Here is a 22650-nt window from a genome sequence, read left to right on the forward strand (position 1 = left end):
ATTAAAATAACATCCTTAGGATTAAGCTGAACCATAGTTCACTTCAAATTATTCAATACAGAAAGCCATGAGGTATGCTTGAAATAAATTAGAAGCAATGGCTGTAACAACCATTTCCCAAGTCAATGCTTTTGAGCAGTTCATAGAAATAGATCCCTGCTTTGGTGGCCAAAGCAATTTAAGCAAATTAGAGATGCTTAAGCTTTTGTCAAATGACTGTACTAAAGTCAAATTTTATATGCTTTAAAAGCCAATGTTACAGATAGTAATTATAATTGCTTCTGACAAGTCAGTTAGGAAACCATCCTAGACCCCTAAAATATACAATACAGTGTTTAAATAGGATTGTCCCTTTAAGCACAATTCTACATAAATCACTTAAAGTAACAAAGGAACAGGAGTCACTGTAAAACAGATGCAGTTTGGCAACCTGGTTCTCCTAAAACATTAGAAGGGCCCTGGCACATAATCAAAGTAAGTAGGGCTGGACAAATTTTTGGCAACCAAGAGGCATTACTGGAATAATATGGAAGAGCTCCTCCTTCACTATGAGCAGAAATAATTTTATGGTTCCCAACATTAGCTTACTTTCCTTTGTCTTGTTAAAAAATATTCACCATTGAGTATGGTGACTATAACTCATGGAGAGATTTTCTCATATTTTCCTATAGAAGATAAGTGATATAAAACTGCTTAGGTATAGAAATATCTAAGTATCCTCCAATGCAAGAAAAAATATTCCTAGGTGAAAATGACATGAAATTGGGATACTCAACAAATATTGAGCCCTATGACACCTCTCTCTTCTGCTTTTTCTTCTACCCTCAGCTTGGCTGAATAACTCTTTATTCGTCAGCTCTTTAAATGAAGTTCTCTCCTGTGCACTCTCTGCCCTTCTTACTGCCAAAGCCTCAAAGGCCAAGACCTCTTGTACCTGCATGTACAATGTGAATCTATCATCTCTCTCCATCACCTCCACTATTCCACATCACTTCCCACAACCCTCTACCTATCACCACCACCTGCTGTTTCTCCTGCATTATTTCATCTGTGCTTGCCAGAAATTTGGGATTCATTCTAGAAAGGAGTAAGGATAAATTGTGTGGGCTTTGAGGGTTAAGTTACTCCAGATGCTACCCCATTCTAATTAAATGAACTACCAGCAAGATTATATCGAGACAAGTTATCTCTCTGTCACCCAGGCTGGAGTGCAGTGGTGTGATCACAGCTCACTGTAACCTCAAACTCCTGGGCTCAAGTGAGCCTCCCCCTTCAGCCTCCTGAGTAGATGGGAGGGACTACAGGTGCGCACAACTATGCCTGGCTAATTCTTGTATTTTTTGTAGAGATGGGGGTCTCACCATTTTGCCCAGGCTGGTATTGAACTCCTAGTTTCAAGTGATCCTCCCACCTCAGCCTCCCAATTTGCTGGGATTACAAGCATGAGACCTCAATCATTTTAACCATGGTAAAGTTGATAAATGAAAAATAACTCACCGTTGTTTTAATTTGAATTGATAATTACTGAGCATGAACTTTTAAAACTGTATCCCTATGAAATTTTTTCTTTTATCTCCGTTTTTCTGTTAGCCTAGGCTCTGGAGACAGAAGGATATGGACTTGGTTTTTGGCTTGCTAGATGCGCAAAGTTGGACAAATTACTTAGCCTTTCTGAGCTTCAGTTTCTTCATCTTTGAAGTGGAAATAATAATAGATTAATCTTACAGAATAGTACTATCTTTGTGGACTGTGAAAATAATGAGACAATATTTGTAAAGCATTTATTATTATAGTGTCTGAAACATAGAAAGTGCTCAGTGAATGTTAGCTGTTATTATTATTTGGCTCTTTATAGATTAAGAAGAATTACTGTTCGATATTCACAAATCTCATTTTTTCATTAATTTCTCCCATCTATTCAAATGTCACCTCATCAGCGAGAACTTCCCTGATCATCAAACTTTCACACAGCAACCAACCCCAGCAGTATTTCCCTACCTTGAGAAACTGGGTTGAGTTGCGGCCTTTCAAAAGATATGTCCAAATCTTAACCCCCAGTCATCGTAAATGTGAACGTATTTGGCAATAGGATCTTTGCAGATGGGTTCCAGTTAAGATAAGGTCACACTGAGTAAGGGTAGGCCCTGAATCCAATGACACATACAAACACACAGGGAGACTGCTATGTGACAACAGAGGCAGAGACTGGAGTGATGGGTCTACAAGCCAGAGAATGCCAATGATTGCCAGTAACCACCAGAATGGGGAAGAGGCAAGGAAGGATCATCCTCTAGAGCTTTCAGAGGGAACATAGCCCTACTGATACCTTGATTTCAGACTTCTCATCTCCAGAACTGTGAGAGAATACATTTCTGTTGTTCTAAGGTACCCAGTTTCTAGTACTTTGTTATGGCAGTCCTAGAAAACAACTACACTTGCCTAATTTTTCTGCATAGCACTTATCATCTGACATGCTAAATATTCATTTTGTTTATTATCTGTTTTCTCTCATTAGAATATAAGATCTGCGAGAGCAGGGACTTTGTTCATACTGATTCTCTAGCATTAAGAGAGTGCCTGAGGCCGGGTGCAGTGGCTGACGCCTGTAATCCCAGCACTTTAGGAGGCCAAGGTGGATGGATCACCTGAGGTCAGGAGTTCGAGACCAGCCTGGCCAACACGACGAAGCCCATCTCTACTAAAAATACAAAAATTAGCTGGATGTGGTGGCATGCACCTGTAGTCCCAGCTACTCGGGAAACTGAGGCAAGAAAATCGCTTGAACACCCTGGAGGTAGAGGTTGCAGGGAGCCGAGATCGCACCACTGCACTCCAGCCTGGTGACAGAGTGAGACTCAAAGGAAAACAAAAAAAAGAGGGTGCCTGGTACATAATAGATGCTCAATGAACATCTCCCGAATGGATGAATGAATAAAGGATATTTACCGTTCTGTGTCCTACATTAAACACCATGATTTTTTAGTTTGTCTTTTGCTTTTTAATTTTAAGATAGTTTTTGATGTGGTTTTATTGTTCAAATTGATATTTTTGTCAGTGGTTTCTGTCACCTATGTTATGTTTGAAACCACTTTTCCCAGTCTCATGGTCATATATTCACCTTATTTTCTTCTTAATCTTTCATAGTCTAATCCTTTTTTAAAATGTTATAAAAATTGTAAATAAGAGAAAAGTAGAGAGAATAATGTAATGTGCAGTGTGCAGTTTCATTGTTTATATTCAACCCTCTATCCATCTGGAATTATTTTGATGTGTGGGATGTGGGAGAGCTCTAGCTGTTTGTTTTGTTTGTTTTCAAAGATAGCTAACCAAATATTCCAGCAACTTTTATCGACTAATCCATCTTTTCTTTATCAATTTTGAATAGCTCCTTAATGATAATCTAAATACTTACATATACTTCAATCAAAACAGGAATCTCAACAATAGACATCTATTTTTGCATTAGCATCACTTTTTAAATGCTGCTTTATAATAAGTTTTAATATATGTTAATACAAGTTCCTCTTTGTGATTTTTTTCTCTGTATTTTCTTTTTCATTAAAAAAATTTTTTTTTAGAGACAGCGTCTTACTATGGTTGCCCAGTCTGGTCTTCTGAGCTCAAACAATCCTCCCGCCTTGGCCTCCCAAAGGACTAGGATTACAGGCATGAGCGGCCGTGCTCTGCCTCCCAGTATTTTCTTGACTATTCTTCCCTGTTTATTCTTACATATGAACTTTAGAATTATGGTGGTTTGGAAACCATCCCTTTGAGATGTTGATTGGAATTGTATTAAATGTAACCATGTACTTGTAGGATCCCACTGAGATGTTGATTGGAATTATATTAAATGTGCCCAGGTATTTGTAGGAGAAATCTGTCTGTTGTCTTTCTCCCTCTGCCTCTGTCCTGATGCAAATCCTCATCTCCCATCTGTAAAATAGCTTCCTAACTGGCTTCCAGCACAGTGCTCTCCCAGCCAGACTCTACATTGTCATCAGAGAGATCTTATTAAAATGGTAAATTTGGGGTTCACTGCTTGAAACTGTTAAGTGACTACCCTTTCCATTTGGGACAAGGTTCTGTAATCTGGCCCTGGGCCACCTTTCCTCTCACACGCACCAGACATTCTGAACTAAACGCTGTTCTTTGGAAGAGCTCCCATCTGATGTCTTCCTTCCCTTGCTTTTTGCAAAACGACTCTGCCTAAAAAACCCCTCGTTAGCCTTCTTTGCCTGCCTTAATGCCCCTCAGGAACTGCCCCCTGACACTGCCTCTGGGAAGTACTTCCTGACCCAGCCGCGCTCCGTCCCTGACCTGGGTTACTTGCCTTCCTCCAGGCCTCCAAACTTCTAGCAGGCATTGATCATATTGGTCCCTAATTTGTTTATTTACTCAAACCTTGAGCAAGTCATTTCTTCCTGGGTCTCGGTTTCCTCACCTAATAAAGAATAAAGCTGGACTCTGATCTGTAAGTAGGGATTCTTTCAGCTACAATTTTATACCATAACTTCCCCCCCTTTTTGCTATATGTCCTTTGCTTCAAAACTAATATGACCGACAATTGCCAGAAAAGCAACTTCCAAGGTGACATATGTTTAGGCTCATTCATACCTGTGCCACATTGACTCTTCTGTCTAGGGGAATGAATGCCCACACTGATGACTTTGGAAAGCCATGGGATATTGAACTACCGTCTGAACCAAAGATAGAAATTATACCCGGCAGTGCTTCTACTGAACTTACTGTAATTATTTAAAAATGAGTATATGCCGTATGTAGATATTACTAATTGTGCCCATGATTAATGACTTAAATTAACCCATTCCCAAGTATTCTAGACAAATGACTTCAATGCAAAACACTTGAAGAATTACTGGATAAGTCTGAGGAGAACAATGGCGGAGCTGGGTGAAGCCGATGAAGTGGAGTTGCAGCGCCTGGTGGCCGCCGAACAGCAGAAAGTGCAGTTTACTGCACAGGTGCATCACTTCATGGAGTTATGTTGGGATAAATGTGTGGAGACGCCAGGGAATCGCCTAGACTCTCGCACTGAAAATTGTCTCTCCAGCTGTGTAGACCACTTCATTGACACCACTCTTGCCATCACCAGTCGGTTTGCCCAGATTGTACAGAAAGGAGGGCAGTAGGCCATCCCCCAGGAGAATGACGGAAGCAAAGGACTTATTATTAAGCAGACTTAAGGGCCAGTGGGGGAAGGCTGTCAACCCATTGTCAGATCAGCATCAGGCTATTATCAAGTCTGTTTGTTGATGCTAAAAAGTACAAGATGAAATGTTCAAAAAAAAAAAAGAATTATTGGATTAGTCTAACTTGAGCAAATATAGAATTTTTGAAGCTAGAAAGGGTCCTTGGATCATCAAAGTCGGCCCTAACTTTAGATGAGGGAATTGACTCTAGCTGGCAGAGTGGCCTATCCTAAGGAACACAGCCCCTCCACACATGCCTATTAAAAGTGGAAACTGCAGTAACTGTCTGCATACTAGCTACGTTAGGTAAAGCACCAGTGAACCACTAGGACAATAAACTTGTATTATTAAAGTGGAGGTTTGGTGGTGCTAAGGATTACAACAAATAAGCTTTAATCCCCTCTTTTACTGAGCTACTTTATTAAAGGGCAGGAGACCCTTTTCTTTGCTGCCACATCAAACTTAACTATGATTAGGCACCAACAACGTAGTCAGCATTAGACAGCACAGGAAATACCTGTAGTTATTTATGTTTGTATAATTGCCTCAAGCATTAGTCACTTTTAAAAAATTACACACACATACTTAATACTGGACGACAGAATTTACTACCCTAAGTCTCTTTTCATTAAGATTTCACTTCATCACTAACAATTAAAATCCATCCCCCCAGCCGCCACCACCAAAGAGAACTTACTTAACCCACATATCCTTGAGGTAGACCAATGTTATCACTGTATTTCCCCTAATGAGGAAACTGAAGCCTTAGGCAACTAGCTCAAGACTAAAATGCAATTCGGAGAGAGTTCCTCTTACTGATTAAAATGGACTGATGTTATGAGGAAAAATCAAAAGAGTTTCAAAATTAGAAAATTCCATGGCACCAGGAAGTAAGAATGACACATACTGATACCATCTTTTAGTTTGGCAGCACCTTTTTGATGAGAACTAAATGTTCATGTTGGCAGACAGTAAAACTACCACAAGCCTCGTTTCTTCATTTGCCAAATACATGATGTTAAAGATTAACATTAAAATATGAAACATAGAACTGGAAAGCAAGCCAGTCCCTGCTTCAAGTTCTTTTAATTTTATGAAGTTTAAAATAAACAACTTCCTTTGTTAACTAGAAGCTGAGGTCATTAGCTGTTTTCGAGCAGTGGTTCTGCAAGTATGGTGTCTTGACCAGCAGCATCAGCTCCTAGGGAAAGGTTAGAAATGCAATTCTTTACCTGTAATCCCAGCACTTTGGGAGGCCAAGGTGGGTGGATCTCTTGAGGTCAGGAGTTCAAGACCAGCCTGATCAACATGGTGAAACCCCGTCTCTACTAAAAGTACGAAATTAGCCGAGCGTGGTGGCGCACCCCTGTAATCCCAGCTACTCAGGAGGTTGAGGCAGGAGAATCACTTGAACCCGGGAGGTGGAGGTTGTGGTGAATGAGAGATTGGGCCATTGCACTCCAGCCTGGGCAACAAGAGCAAAACTCCGTCTCAAAAAGAAAAAAATAAAGAAATGCAATTCCTTAGGCCCCATCCAGACCTATTGAATGAATCTCTGGAGATGGGGTTGGCTGGCTGTGTCTTAGTAAGTGCTGAAGTTTTAAGAACCACTAGAGGATCCAAATAACCTTTTTTAGGTGTTCAGTCTCAAACCACTAATTAGCTGGGCATGAGAAATTTCTGCTTTAGGTTAGTCACCCTACGGAGCCCCCTGAACCCTAAATATTAACAGTAGGCCCACATCCAGGTTTCCATCTGCTAGACTCCAAAGCAAGGCAGCAGCTATCCCTCTCAGTAGCCCTGCCACCAAATCCTCTTCTCCAAGAACCCCAAAACAGAGTTTGATTGACAAATTCATTCTTCTCTCCTGTCAGACCTCAAAATGTGCCCAGTTCCTTAAAGGTATGTGTCCCATTGGTTTACAACTCTTCATTCCCTTCCTAAGAATGAGCACGTGTACTAAAACAAAATTAGTACATGTCATCCAAATATTGTCAGGGTAATAAAATTCCTAAAATTAGGCATCTTGGTGCTTTATGTAGATGCAAACTAGAAAAGCAGTTATGTCCAAGCTTTCCTTTAGGATCCTCCCAAGAGATATTTTACAAACTCCTCTAGCATTGCTGATTTTTTTTTTAAAAGAGTCATTTTTTCAGATCTATAAATTTCATTTATTTTGAGGTTCATTCACATTCAGTAACAATCTGATCATTCACCAAAGTTCCAAAACACATACTTTATAAATTAGCTATCATAGTTTTTAGAAATCCAAATATATTTCAAATTATATTTTAATAGCAGCAACTAGAGAAAGGATTTTTTACCATCTATCTTACTGTAGCACTGATCAGGAATGTCGCCAACAAGGGTCCTGCGGTTTACAGATGGATACCGTGCAATTTTTCTCCTATGATACTAATCAAAATTGCATCGTGATCCACCCGACAACAGCAAAACAGATCATTTTACAATGACTAAATATCAGAACTTACAGCTTTTAAAAGTTAAAATAAGAAGACGATAAAAATCCTCCTTTCTTCCACAGGCCGGGACAAGTGCAATACTTTATATAGAACACAAGTAATGCAACAAATCCCCACCCAGGGATGAATGGGCATCAGTGCTGGAGATACGCATGAAGGTGTGTTCACACAGACGTAGGAAGCACACATGATCACAATCAGTTTTGCATGGATTTGCACAGCCACATATACATATATACGCTGAAATGCAAACCTGCAAAACTAATTGTAAGTAGCAATGTCTTTGAATATTCTCTCCATCAACAAGAGATTTGTTATCCAAGAGTACTGGAAGTGCCCATACTACAGTAGAGTCATGCCAAAACTACCTGCACTATGAGCACTTTGGTACTACTAGGACCCAATCTTATCCTCTGTACACAACCGTACACTGCACAGTCCCACCATCTGTTCCCAACAAACAATAAAAAGGCAAAAAACAAACCATTGAAATGTGTCCTATTCAAATTACTACTCAAGACATACTTTTAAAATGCTGTATATTAGGCAGCCTGTGCCAGAAGGGGCATTTAGGGCAGTAGATTCTAAGCTGCTTCACTAACTGCACTAGATGCACCTTAACACAAGAGACACATTATAAGAAGCAGCTCAAAAGCATCAACTACTTAATTATGCACAAACTACAGTTCTCAGTAGCCATTGACTAAATCACCATGGTAATGTAAGAAGTGCTTGCATTGCAGTAGATCTCAAAAAGCTACCTGCACTGTAAGCACTTTTACATGGCCAAGGCCTATTCCTGTAGCAAAATTTTAAGTCTTCCAGGAGCTCTTCTTTTCCATCCTCACAGATCCATGCGGACTCACCTGGTTAAAACAACAAAACACACACACACATATTAGAAACTAAACAAGTAAACTACTAGTTAATATTCCTGAAACAGGCTTTCCTTTGGCTTAGAGTCTAAGCTAGGTTTTGTGGTTTCAACCAAATCCTGAGAAATATTAATAATCTCAATTATTTACACAGAATTGAACACGAATAACACTGGCAACTGCAAAAAGTCCAATTCTTATGTATAAGCGGATTTTGGACTCCCCCTCTCCATCTAAGAAAATTTGATATCTGCATCTCAGTAATTTGCAGGCCCATTCTATCCACCCTGATTTTATAAGAGGAGGACCTAGAGAAAGGAGCATGTAAAACCCAGGATGAGTATTCGAGTCTTCAGATCATTCAGAGCTTTTGGGCTCCATACGGAAAGTGACTGTTAGATTAAATGAATATTCCCAGCCCCCACCCCATTAATAGAAAATGAGAGAAATTTTAGAGCTGGTTTAAGAAACACAGCCTTACAGTCTTCACATAATGCACAGATGGCTGAGAGATGTCACATTTTGATCTATTTCAAAGGGCTCTACTTCTGTTTAAACATTTATGGACCCATTTTCTCCATTAAACCAAAGTAGGCAGATTAGCTCTTCTTCCCTTCATGTCATTATCTTCCATAAGAAAACCTTCTCCCATTTCCAAGTGCTTATTTTACCTAAGAACATACAGCAAGGAAGTGAGCCTCTATGTGAAAAAAGCCCACAGGGTCCCCTATCTCTTCCATGATGGGGTAACTTTTGTTTAAAAGAAAAACAAAAACGTTTGGGACAGAATTTGTAATACGTTAAACGAGTGAGGGAATTTTAAATGTTGAACTTTCGTCACGATACTTATGCCACTAAATGAGTCTTTAAAAGTCTTTACAAACTAAACTGATTTATAAAACATACATCAATCTGGAATCAATTTTCTATTAGGGAAGAATGGATTTAGTATAGAAATGAGAAAAATAACATTTTTCCCCTTAAATTGGGTTTCTACACCTGTAAAGATTTCTTTTCCATTAAAAAAAATACTCCAAACTTGACTCAAAATGCATAGTATTTGCCAACCCAACCTGGCCAAACTGAGCCCCACGGCCATCAGACAGGGCGCCCTTCTAGTTACTATCTTTTGCTAATTAGCGGTTCATCTGGCATCCCTCGCGCACGCTGGGCAGTCACTCTCCAAACCCCTTAAATTGCACATAATAATAATAATAAGGAAAAGAAAGAAAGAAATCCTTCCCTGTACGCCTTTGTGGCTCCCTTTTGCCTCTTCCCGCGTCTCTCACACCCTTACCTAATGCTCCCGTTGAAGTCCGCGAGCAGCCCGCGCGTCCAGGGTGTGCTCCAGCTGCTCACACCACGCGCTCCAGTCCTCGTGCAGCCTCAGCCGCCGCCGAAATTAAAGAGAAAGAAACAAAGCATCATGGGAAACGGAGTCCTCCATTCAAAGCACCAAAAACGCGCCAAGCCCACGCCTCCCTCCCCCTCCATTCCCGGGTTGGTGGGAGAGAAGCCAAGAGGGAGGGGAGTCCCTTTTTTCCCTCCACGTGCACCCCCTCATTTCACACCCTCACCACCAAAGTTTTCCAGGAACCTAAAGGTCAACGGTGGAGAAGAAAACGGGAGTCGTTTCCCGCGCGCTGCCCGTTACCCCTCAACCGCACCCTGGTACTTTGCTTTTCTCAAGTCCCGCCCGCTCCATCTCCTCCCACCCAACCAGTCAACTCTACCGGATCACAGCTGCCCCAACGAAGGACTCCCTTCTTGTCCAGCCACCCGCTCGGGCAACCGCGCGCGGGACCCGGCACCGAACCCCTCGCAGGTGGAGAGCGCGGCGATCCCGCACGGGCCGCCCTTCTCCGGGTGTCCCTTCCACACGTACACCCCGTGTCCCAGCGCGCAGCTCGAGCGCTCCGGGGCTGGGTGCGAGCGCAGTCGCCCGCGGAGCCAGAGGGGGAAGAGAAGTGAGAAAAAGCGTCCACTAAATGGATCAGGGCCGCGAGCGCACATCTCACCCCAAAGCGCCCCTGTCCAGAGCGACGCGGGGCCACAAGCCTCCCTGCCACCACTTGAGGAGCGCTCCGTCCCCTTGGCCCTCTGTCTGTAGCTATATCCCTGGGAAAAGCCCGCCCCTCTGCCTTTAATAGCCCAGGGAAAAAAGCCCGCCCCCGCCCACCCGGCCTGCACAGGAATTAGGAAACGGAACCCCCACCCCGCCAAAGCGAAAACCCCACCGAGCCCCAGTTACCCACGGGCGGAGCGCAGTCGGCATTTTCCCTTCTCTCTTCCCCCCAAGCTGGAGTCCTTAATTAAAGGCGCGCCTGGGACAGCGGCCCAGGCAGAGGCCGTGGCCGGAGCCGGTGCGGATGCCACCGGCATCCGGGCCAGGATGGCGCACTCACTACCACCTTGTCCCATCTCGCTCCCGCGGCGCTCGCCTGAGTCCCCCACAGGAGACAGACGACGAGGCCCACGGAGCCGTGGGACAGGGGTGTCCCCCACCCGGCGCGCGCATGCGCGCCACCTCGCCGCTAGATTGAAAGTGTTCCTAAGGCCCGAGGAGGGAAGAAATACAAACACGACTTACTCTATGCACATGTGAAAGTTTTAACCCCTAGCACCTTGTGCTACTGTTGGGAGGCTTTCGCCCTTGCCAGGCGCCCTCCTCACCCACTAAATCAGGGTTTCTTGGCAGGTATCAACGGTAGCAGCCACCAAATACACGCGCAAATGTGCGGAAGATACGGTGCAATTATCTTGCTTTCTCCTCTCATTCCACCGCTAATGAGAACCAATTGAGGGCGGGCCGCTTCAAGGCCAAAGCCCGACAGCACTCTGTAGAATAAAATGATGTCTTAGTTTAAGACGCACAATCAAAATGGAATTAAGCATACCAGACTTTGAACACCGGGCAAAATGAGAGACAACCGGGCTATATACCTTCTCGGCGTCCCTGGCGGACACAGGCGCAAGATGGGATTTGGGGAGCGTGCGGGGGGGGGGGGGGGCGGTGGGCGGGGGTGTGCAGGGGACGAGGTTACAAATCAGAGACCAGTGAGCACGCTGGGTCGGAGGAGGAAAGCCCTGGAAGGCAAGCGGGGGTAAGGAAGGAGGGAAGGGGTGCAAAATGAAGCCGGACCCCTCCTTTCCACCATTGTTACCAGGGTGATTGTGGCAGCCCAAAGCCCAGAAGAGGACAAGGGCGCCATGTGATTCTCAACCTGGTGCACTGGTGCACAGTAGTAGCTCAGGCAAACATTACAAAAGACTGGCCTCTCCCGCCCCTGGCCCGCGAAAGAGTCCAACCTGAACTGCCAGTGCCCCTCAGGAATCAGCGGTGGATGCAACGAAAACCACAATCATTTCTCCAACGCGAGTCACTCGCACAGGTGGGCTTCCTTCCCTTTTTCATGCAACAGACCTTGCAGCCTACCCTGGCACGTCTGCGTGATACTTTCTGGAAACTACGCAGCCCGAAGTTTACTACCCAACCAGATCCCTCCTGTGAGATTGCACCGACTGCAATGCAACTTTCGACCTTTAATGGTAACGACTAGCAGTGGAAAGAAGAGGAGGGGGAGGGAAGAGAACTTAGACCCGACTTTAAGAAGCATTGTATTAAAGCAAGATAAGAACAGTACCTTTGAGCTGGAGCAAAACCTGGAGTAAAAAAAAGGGTTTTTGCGAAAGTGGCGCGAAGATAATATCATGTGATCCGACCCCAGGGCGTCTCCTTCCCCTTTTGCCAAACTCCCCTCCCTTCGAAAAAAGGGGGGTTGGGGGAGCTACATCCGCTCCTCACCAACTATTAGCATAATTAATTGTGTCCTACAGCTGCAGCCAGAGCTCCCGGGTCAATGAGTAAACATATTTTCATCCTCTTCAACATCAGAACAAAAAAACCCATTACCCTGATTTTGGAAAATGTTCCCAAATAAATCTCATTATCTTCAAAAGTCTTTATTTGGCATTCGGAGTCTATGTGTCTTGGTTGGAGAGACAGAAGAAGGTTGGAAAAGATGAAATCATCCTATTAAAGGGAACAAGTAGAAGTAACTCCCCAAGAATGACATATTTAAGTAAAGGTTTTCAAATGGAAATACCGTGTTGAGGGACTTCACTAGCTTAAAATTTTCCAAAAGTTTTAGCAGTTCATTAAACAAGACATCCTCCCAGTCTTCCTATTCGCCACCCCCCATCTCCCACCCCTCCTCCCAGTCCTCCTCCTTCCCTTTAAAGCTAGAACAATACCCGGAATAAGGTATTTTGAGATTGCTTTACCAGGATATTTTCTTGTTCTTAATTTTTTTTAAGGATTTGCAACATATAGAATGTCTGGATCAAGTTCCCAACTGGCAAAAATAATTTATTCCATCTCAGTACCTGTCTAGCACAAGGTAAAACTAACTAAGTACAAGATATAGATTATGAGAAAGTAGGACATTTTGATACACCAAATGATTTATTTTTGTCTTTTTCTTTTGGAAAAAAAATTTAACTATCGGCCAAAATACCTAGAGAATCAAAAAAATCTAAAGAACAAAGCATTTCACACACACACCCCCCCAAAAAGTCAGAATAACTAACAGCTCAAAGAAAAGCACGTGATCCCTTCATGCTTTAAAACTTGTGGTCATGCTGAGGCTAAAAGCAAAGAGCTTGTGACCCCGCAACCCCATCCCCTCCCCCAGACCACAGCCCGGGGCTTAAGGCTCCAGGCTCCCACCGGGCTCCTGCTGGCTCCCAGTATTGTGAGACAAACAATACTAAGGCATTCTGCAAAATAAAGGAGCCACAACTCCTATCCCCCAGTCACATCATTTATGACCAAACAGACTGGCCAGTGTGCGTATATACACATGTATGTATATATGATATAGAATACATGCCTACACGAAAGCCCAGATGTTCTGTCAGAATGTGTAAGAAAGGTATGGAAACTGGCCAAAGGGAGGGAGAACTTATCTTTCATGAGCCTAAGGATTCTCATCACAACTTTAAATTCTTGACACTATTTTGAGTTTATGATGGATTCAAAGAAAAACAGATGAATGCCCAGCAAAATATTCCCCGCAAAATAGACCCACTTTGAGCTTTCCTCTGCTTTGAAAAGGGGTGAAGGGATTCTTCTGTATTGACCTCTAGATTTAATTATGCCATATAAAGCAGCAATCTCAAGTAGTTTGGATTTGAACACCTTTAAAAATAAAATTGACATTTTACCCAGTTGAGAAATCATGTTACTTGATTTAGAAATAATATTAAGTGGCTGTGTTAAACCTAATGATTGGTATCTTAGAACAAAAAGGTCCCCATGGAAACCAGAAAGTAATTTAAGAGTATTATGTTCCTCACACAACTAGAATAGAGCTTTTGTTCTATGTGTATTTACTACTCTACATTTTTGAACTACACTTGCAGTTAAGGTCTGTTACACTCTAGTTTTGCCCAGGATGAGAAGTTTAGTGTCCCACTGAAATATGTGTTTTGCTACATTTGTGTGGTTCTGTGTTCACGTGCTCATGTGCATGCCCATGAGGCCTAAAACAAAGCCAGCAGATCAGAACACTCACTAAACAGAATGGGGGTGGAGGATCCCAAACAAAATATTTCAAATGCTATTTTGCTATTTAATCCTAGAGCAGGAACTGTGATTTCATTAGAAGTCTATCAAAACTGGTCTTTACTAACTTTATTTTTTAAACGAAGTATTCCTTTATTTGCAAACATTTCATAGTTTTTAGATGAATCAATCTTCTTTTGAATACCAATCATATTAACACAAATCAGCCTGAAAGAATGAAATTTGAATTTTTTGGACCAGGCCTTTATTTGTTTATGAAAATTTATGTCAGCAGAACAAAGAGAAAAATTAGAGTCAGTAATGAATTTCTGAATCTTATTTCTTTTCAATAGCATATGCCAACATAAATCATGTAAATAAAATAAATACATCTTCAACTAAATAGCGTCCATGTGAATTAAATATCAATTTCAAAAGATTTGCCACTTGATAAGAAGCAGAAAATTTCACTAATTGAACATGCACAGTTAATATAACTTGTTTTAAAAAATGTAGAAAGTAAAAATATACTTATCCAATCTCAAAGGATTTTATGAAGACCAAATGGCACCAGAAGGTGGATCAACTTTTCTGATATACAAATACGTTTAAAATACACATTTTACTAAATTTTACTTGTAAGTAAACCTTACTTTTACAAGCTGGTCTTTGCTAACTTTGATTTTTTAGAATAAGTGTCTATTTACAAACATTTCTTATTTCTAGTAATGATTTAATCTTATTTTAAATCAAAAGAGTAATTAAATTACAATACAATTAAATTACATCTCGCATAATTCAGTTGAAATATGTTGGTACTAGAACTTACAACATGGAGCTAATTTTGCTATTATGTGATGCCTTAAAATTACCTTGTTGTCCTTGCTTCTCTCAGTAGTATGTTAAAACACAATTTCCTCTCACTAACAACCGTATTTTTTACATGTCAAATATTTTACATCAAAATACGTGTGCAAATATTGAAAAGATATAAGAATAACCTGCTTGCCATCAGTAGAAAAATTGTTTCTCAAATTAATTCTCCCACCTTGAGAATAGACTCAGTAGACATTAAAGTGATGCGCTATTAAGATTAAATAGTGTTAAAGGTATTTTTACACTCTGTTTGAAACACTTTGATTTTCCTGTTTATGTGACCTTAGAAGTGGAACTTCTGGTATTACAAACCATAAAATTGCTAACAGACTGTAATACTATAATCAGAGGAAAAGCTATAAACCAGAAATATTTTACACACATCACTTTTGTCAATCACTTTTCTGATTGTTTGTCCATCTTTGCACCATTATAAATTTTCTAAGTGGAAAATATGTCATGGTATGGAACACAATAAAAAATAAAGTTTTACATTCAAAACAGTCTCTAAAACCTCATCACCATAACAACATTGTCTTCCAAAGCAAGTAAATCATGGTATTAAAAATTATCTCATTATTTAATAATCTTACACCAATAAGTCTGTTATTGAAAATGTCATGATTGAGAAGTAAAAACTCCAGATGACAAATACGCTTTTAAGTTAGGAAGCTTTAAGTTATTTAATATTTTCTCTGCTATAACTAAAATAAAGCATGATAATCTTCTACTACCTATGTGCAAAGAGGGCAAAATGGTATTTTTTGGAGCTTCTCTCTTTTTTTCTCCTCGAAGATAACATTTATCCTCAGTTTGGTAGTACTCTGCTAAGCTTAGAGATTCTCTTTAACTGTCTCCTGACTTGTGATTGCTGAAGGAAGTAGAACTATTGTCTGGCCTTTTTTATGCTGAGGAGGAAGGCGCAGTGAAATGTGTTGAATTATCCAGATGCCTGAAAGGACTGCAATGAAAGCTTGCAACAACCTAAATAACAGGGCTAACACTCACTGTAAAAGGGAATCTTTCAACAGATACAGCCTACAGAGGACATCTACTTTTAAAATGAAAGGGGAGATTTTATTTTCTCAAAACAAATGTAATCTAGCTTACGTTTGAAATTTTTGAAAGGATGTCTAAGTCAACAGGAAGACTACTGATTTAAAAATCAAAGATGGAAAGATGCAGTTTTATTATTTAAAATCATATAATTTATGACCCTACTTGGAGCTCTGCGCATATTTTTATTCTTTCAGAAAAGAGTGAGCTGTCCATCTCGTCCCTCACTTTTTTAAACCCTAATGAATTTTACTACTTGAAACTTTACTCCCTAAATTTAAAAAATGGTTAACATCCCTAAGACGAACGGATCCTTTATAGCTTTCAGTGATCCCATTTCTATAGCTGCTACTTATTAAACCATCTTTAATAATTAAAATGGTTTATGTGCTAGTAGATAAAAACAAGAAGAAAATGTGCACGTTATGATCAAGTATGGATTGCATATTTGTGAAAATGTTTAGATATCAAATTGATAAACTTGCTTAACTAAACATTATTCTAGGATCTGTTTTAAGTTTTCAAGAACTTAAGGTTAAAGAAGCAAACATGATATGTTGGTATGTATTACAAAAAGATACTGTATTATAGCATGTTAAACTTTTATGTTTTTTATAATTAATTAACTAGATCAAAGTTCAGTGTTTCCTTGGAGGATATCAAGGCTAATAAACAAAGCCATTTTAAATATAGAGTCTGCTTGTTGATTTTGGAGAAACAGCAAGACAAATAATTCTAGTGAATATCTAGGGTTAAATTATATTTTTAGAATGTAATACTTGACTAATCTGTAAATCCTTTCATAGTTATTTCATTTGCAGTTTTGCTTTAAAGACCATTTAAACAAAAGCATGGAAACCACTAGATCTTGATGAACAGTGATATGTAACTTCTTTAGAGTAAGATACACACCTTGCAATTACTAATAGCCTTCACACCCAATCATACTACTTTGGGCTTTCTTCAATTTGATCTGAAATAAAATGTGTTTTCTTCCTTTGTGTGTTTTAATAAAGTTTTTTCTGCAGTGCTTTCATGTTTTTTCCAGTTGTCAAAAATATAATCTTGCTTCTGACATATTATTTATCAGTGTTATCTGAATATTGTATCTTTTATTACTTACTAGATATCCTCAACCCAAGTCATTTTTTAAAACTAAATGTGTCTGAAGATAATCAACAAACTAGAAATTGAATAGACCCCATCAGTTTGGTTAATCGCCTAACAAAAGCAAGAACCAATTTTTCTTTGCTGTGTTAGTTGGAGTCCTTGTTGTCCCACTCAACTAATTACCCCTCTTCCGTAAGTTTCAAAAGGATTTTCTTTAAATAGTAGTTTATAACATCTTTAAAATCTGCTGGGTGGGGAGAGTCCTACATTTAGTCAATTTTTACTTTTGTGTCAGAAATTTAAATATAAAAGTTGAGAGGACTCATTTTATATTTTGGTTCATAAACAAAGTGTCCTTTTTTATCCTTGTTTTGGTGTATAGTCCCTTGGTTTTCTGCAATTTCAATTATTTCATTTACAATTCAAACCCACCATTCTTAAACTAATCTCTACACTTGATTAATCCCTGCATGCACACTGCATGTTTTTTAAACTCCAGTAACAGTGTTACCAAGTTTACATAAAAGTCTTGATGATATTTAAGACCTAAAGCTCTTAGCAAATTAATTCTAAAATTAATGTTGCTGGCTTTTAACACTACCACATTTGCAGCTACATATCTAGCCTTAGACAGATAAGCACGATTTGCAAAAAGAATCTCAAATTCCAACTTGTCTTTCATTTTGCCTGACTCCTGGTCAAGTGCTTAGGTTCTTTCAATGCTAAGTTTGTGGCAAAATACTATACATAACAGCATCAAACATGGAAATGACTTAGTAGAGAATCTTTTTTTTTTTTTTTTTTTGAGACGGAGTCTCGCTCTGTCGCCCAGGCTGGAGTGCAGTGGCGCAATCTCGGCTCACTGCAAGCTCCGCCTCCCGGATTCACGCCATTCTCTTGCCTCAGCCTCTCCGAGTAGCTGGGACTACAGGCGCCCGCCACCACGCCAGGCTAATTTTTTTGTATTTTTAGTAGAGACGGGGTTTCACCGTGGTCTCGATCTTCTGACCTCGTGATCCACCCGCCTCAGCCTCCCAAAGTGCTGGGATTACAAGCGTGAGCCACCGCGCCCGGCCGCAGAGAATCTTTTAAAGGATGGTTTGAACCAATATGTTAGGTTTGGCAAGGTCCTCACTGGGCATCTAACCTAATCGCTTCATTTTACAGATGAGGAAACTGAAGCCCCAAAAATGGCCTGCCTAAAATGCCTCCACTCATTGTCACAGAGCCAGGATAAAGAAAGACACTATTATGGACAATTTTAAAAGAAATTTTAAGTAGTCTTTGACTTATTTTCAAGCTTGATTTTCCTGTAGGACCGTTATGAAAATTAAATGAGATCGTGTGTGAAATCTACAGATCACACAATGATCACAATGCTTGGCACTTCAGAATGCTCAATAAATGTTCTTTTCCTGCTTTTCTCTTTCCTGCTGATGCCATATGCATATTTCTTAGACTTCTTGCCAAGATCCTGACTTCTCGCTGCCAAAGTTTGGGGCACCAGCAGTGCAAGCAAGGCACAGAGAGAGGGTTTCAGGAGAAAATTTAACAATCTAGTCATTCTCATTATTTAACTACAATCTGATTGTACCAGCTGAAAAGACACATAAGGACCATCTTCCCCCTCAAGTGTTCTGAGAAACCTAGCTGTCATACAGGGAAATCTTGCTTGATTTCTCACCCCCTCACATCCCCAGTCCAGATTGGAATCCCAGATCACAGTACCAAATAATGAACATTTGATCATCAAAATGTAACTTTATGTTCACGTTCATAATCTGCAAGTCGACAATTTCCTCACATGTCAATTGTTTCTTAGATTTTTCTTCAACTATAAGAAGGAGCAACACACCTTACTCCCGATGCCTTTATATGTACTAATTTAACATTAAAAGAGCTGTTAATATTGTATAAACTGTTATACCGTCTGTGTTATAATTCTGCTTCATCAGGTTTTATGGAATGCCCACCCCCCATTTCCTTCATTCCACCAGGCGTGTCATCAAAGGAGAATAAATTAAGTATTGTGCCAGAAAATGTGGTCTACTTTCTAAAAGGCATCTATCTCTAGCTTTCAGAAATGCCTTTCGGAATGAGCAATGTGAAAACAGTGTCCCCATTGTTGTTTAGGAATGTCATGAATTGGATCCCCACCCCAGCCTTTTATAGGGAAAAAGAATAAAAATCGTTCATCTGAGTTTACAATTATCATATTTGATAGCATATGCTAACATGCTAATGAGGTGAGGTATTATCATATCTTCGTTGAGGTCATTATGAATAATCGAGCTTTGTCCATCCACCCAACCAGATTGTAAATTCTGTGATGGTGGAGAGAACCTCAACTTTGTAGTTTTATGAGACCCCTTTCAGAGTGTGTTGACACATCCATTGTTGGCCTAGTGACTAGGTTGAATATTTGCATTGAGGGATATCAGAAATGCCAGCTCCTTTCCACTTTGTAAATTCTTTTTCAACCCTGAGTGTTTACTACCGCCCAGGAACCATATGTAAAGTACCAGATAACATTAGCAATTCTTTAACTCTCTCTAAAAATATGTAACTGAGAGATCAAGCAATGTTCCCCTAGTAAATAAAGATAACTCCGGGGAGTTTCTTTGTAAAGACCTAGACAGCTCATACAGAAGTTCCTTTTGGTGACTTGGAGTAGAAAGGGGTAGGGGAAGATTAAGGGAAGCCAGTTCAATGTGTTAGTTAGAGAGAGGTTTTTGCATCTCAAAGAGGGGGAGGGGTTGAGAATCTAAGAAGACTGAGGCTGGGAATTTGGGCCTTTCCCTTCCCACTGACTGTTCTAACCTCCCTCTCCCAGAACTATGCGATAGTGTCGAAAGGGACCTGGAGTGAGAAGCTGGAGATCTCAGCTTGAGTCTGTGCTGTGTCACTAACTAGCTGAATGACATTTAAGCAAATCACTTACTAGATTACCTCTGAGGTCTCTTCCCACTCCATAAATCTTTGCTTTTTATCTCAGTACCCCTCCTCTTTGCTCCTCTTTCACCCAACCCCACCCCCGTGCTTCTCAGGTCTTCCTTTTAACTGGCAATAATGGTAGTAATGAGTTAGTTACCTCTGGAGAGAGAACTGAGATGGTGTGCAGATAATTAATGGAGACTAGACTGTGGCTCTTTATCTGTATCATGAACTTTTTCCTTTATTTTCCTGCATTTTCTTTATTAAGTTATAAATTTTCACAAATTTAAGGTGCTTATTTAAGTATTCAATAATCTGCCAAAAAAGTGTCTCTTTTGTGGGTGTACATGTTAACACAAAACATTTGGTCACAGAGAGTGCAGTCAATCAGGAATAAATGTGAAATTATTCCACATAGACCTACTATATAGAAAAATGAGCCATAAAAGTGCCATGAGAGTCTGCAGCTCCAGTTGCATTTTACTTCATCTTCTATGCTATCAGTAAGGGTTTGGGTTTGCCTTCATGTGAGTGAACAGAAGGATTCTGGGAACGTCTTTGACTATGGTTGTGTGCAAAGTAGATTAGTAATTTACCTCATGACATGGACATGTGACAGAGATTTGGGCAAATCAATGGTCTTTAGTTCTCTCTCCTCTCATTCTTTAAGGGCCACTTCAAGTCCTACCTCCCATGGGAAGCCTTCCTTAGGTCCAGCACATGGTGATTTCTGCCTTCCCTGAACTACCATAGCACTTGAGTTCCATGCTGCTTCAATTGCATATTTAGGTATTTAGAAAGAGAATAATAAACTGTGGCCTCTGTTTCAGTGCTTGGCCGGTATTACTATTATTATTACATGAGATCTTGCTCTGTCACCCAGGCTGGAGGGCAGTGGCACAATCATAGCACAATGTAACCTCGAACTCCCAGACTCCAGCAATCTTCCCACCTCAGCCTCCCAAGTAGCTAGGACTACAGCCACACACCACAATGCCCAGCTAATTTTTTAAATTTTTGGTAGAGACAGGGTCTTGCTATGTTGCCCAGGCTGGTCTCAAACTCCTAACCTCAAGCAATCCTCCTGTCTTGGCCTCCCAAACTGCTGGGATTACAGGTGTTATTGACAGTTTCCAAAGCACATCAGCATGCACATTATTTTGCTTGACATTCACCTGAAATCTGTGAGGTAGATGGTTGAGGTTGTCCCTTTTTTACACTGGCAGAAAATGAGGCCTACAGAGGTTGAGTGAACAACTCAGGTCTCCACCTACCTTGTTCAATCTGTCACTTCTCAGCAATCCCGAACACCACAATTCAATATAAACCCTGCCCTTCAATTATGTCACATTCAGGGAGCCTGCTCCTCACTTCCACTGGGCCTCTAAAAATGAGTTTAGCTGCTATGTCTACTCCATCTGTTCCTTAAACAGGGCCCTACTAGTACCTGAAATCCTAAATCTTTAGCGATTTCATCATTTTATCATTCATCAGCAGAATAACCTGGGTAGTTTTTTTTTTTTAACCTAAACTCAGAAGAGATTTAACAATCCAAACCCACCTCATCCTGCAAAACGCTCCAGGCAAAAATGGGATTAATAATCTGTACATTGATTGAGTGTTTACTATGTGCCAGCCACTGTTATAAATTCTCTCTCTCTCTCTATATATATATATGTATATATATGTATATATGTATATATATGTGTATATATAGGTATATATATACATATATATGAGATATATATACATATATACGAGATGTCTAATATATCTCACAGGATATATGAGAGATATATGAGATATATCTCACATGATGATCCTACTAAATAGGTAATTATTAATCTTACCCTTCTGTTCTAGATGGTGAACAGAGGCTGTGAAAGGTTAGGTCATTTGAATGATATTGCATGGCAGGCACATGATGGAGCCTGTGCTTGAAGCCAGGTCAACCTGTCACTCAGCACTGTTTCCGAAATCTTTATTCTCACCACAAAGGAGAACAGTAAAGCCATGGTGGAAGCTTTACTGTTGGATTAGTAAGTCAGAGTATAGCCCAGTGCTGGTGTCAGTAATTGAATGTGACTTCCCTCAGAGCTTCCGAGGGAAGCTTATGACACAGACGTGTGACAGAGAGGGAGGGAAATGGAACTTTCTGGGACAGAGTCATGTGGGTCACGTGGTGGTTTCACCTCCAGTAAGAGACTACTGGAGAAAGACTTTAAGCACAGGAACAGTTGGCTCTTTTTTTTTTGCACGGAGTTTCACTCTTGTTGCTCAGGCTGGGGTGCAATGGCTCGATCTCGGCTCACTGCAACCTCCACCTCCCGGGTTCAAGTGATTCTCCTGCCTCAGCCTCTCGTGTAGCTGGGACTACAGGCACCTGACACCATGCCTGGCTAATTTTTGTATTTTTAGTAGAGACAGGGTTTCACCATGTTGGCCAGGCTGGTCTCAAACTCCTGACCTCAGGTGATCCACCAGCCTCAGCTTCCCAAAGTGCTGGGATTACAGGCATGAGCCACCACGCCCGGCCCCAG

General features: G+C 40.7%; 1 pseudogene; it reads left to right on the forward strand.

Moving 5' to 3' along the window:
* Nucleotides 1-4898: 4898 nt before the first annotated feature.
* LOC100603464 lies at nucleotides 4899-5150 on the forward strand (annotated as a pseudogene).
* The last annotated feature ends 17500 nt before the right edge of the window (nucleotides 5151-22650 follow it).

This window comes from Nomascus leucogenys, chromosome X, assembly GCF_006542625.1.
Source record: "Nomascus leucogenys isolate Asia chromosome X, Asia_NLE_v1, whole genome shotgun sequence".
Classification (NCBI taxonomy): Eukaryota; Metazoa; Chordata; class Mammalia; order Primates; family Hylobatidae; genus Nomascus; species Nomascus leucogenys.